Genomic DNA, 1,018 nt, shown 5'->3' with positions numbered 1-1,018 from the left:
TATCATCATCAACTTCAACCATACCACCAACAGTAAGCCTCATATTCTTTGAAAGCTTTAAGACTGTGCAAAAATCCCATAGATAAGATGAACTAATGCATGCTTGCACAATATCTTGCCGTGAACCCATAGGTATTACTGGAAGAATCTGCCTGAAGTCTCCGCCAAGTACAACAACTTTGCCACCAAATGGAAGGTTTGGATTAAACGATGGCTGAAAGTGAAGAATGTCTTTAAGAGACTTGTCAAGAGCTTCGTAACAATACTTACTTAACATTGGTGCCTCATCCCATATAATAAGCTTTGCTTTACAAATAAGTTTACAAAGAGGTGTTCCCGGCTTTATGTTGCATATAGAGTCCTCATTGATGCTTAACGGTATTTTAAATCTTGAGTGAGCAGTACGACCATTAGGAAGTAGTAAAGAAGCAATGCCACTTGAAGCAACATTAAGAACAATGTTCCCACCACATCTAAGATAAGCAGAAAGAGTATTCCAGATGAACGTCTTGCCAGTACCACCATAACCATATAGAAAGAAAAATCCGCCGCGATCATTGTTTACGGAATCAACAATGGTGTCAAATGCAGATCGTTGCTCATCTGTCATGGTCTTTAGAGATTGCATATATTGCTGCTTAAGCAAAGAACGATCAAAATTAACCTCGTCCAACAATAAGCGATCTTCTAAACCATGAAAAAGATCTAATGATGGGTAGGGCATCGCTGGAAACTCTTTAAGAGACCTTCCATTAGCTTGCATCTTGTCTTCAATTTTTGCAAGGGTCATGTTCATGATATGCTCGTCAGACAAATGAAGATCTATACAAAAATATAATTTTTATATTAATACATGTAGCAACTTCAAGATAATAACATATCAATAAATAAATTAAAACCATAAATTGTACAATTTTTAACTAAATACCTTGAACATGATGAATTCTTCTTTGCTCAAATAAAATATCCTCAGATAATTCTTTATAGCATCTTTCTAAAACAAAATCTGGACATGCTA

The sequence above is a fragment of the Arachis hypogaea genome, chromosome 4 (genome assembly GCF_003086295.3).
Source record: "Arachis hypogaea cultivar Tifrunner chromosome 4, arahy.Tifrunner.gnm2.J5K5, whole genome shotgun sequence".
NCBI lineage: Eukaryota > Viridiplantae > Streptophyta > Magnoliopsida > Fabales > Fabaceae > Arachis > Arachis hypogaea.
The sequence above is the reverse complement of the archived record's forward strand: the minus strand, read 5'-3'. Positions refer to the sequence as shown.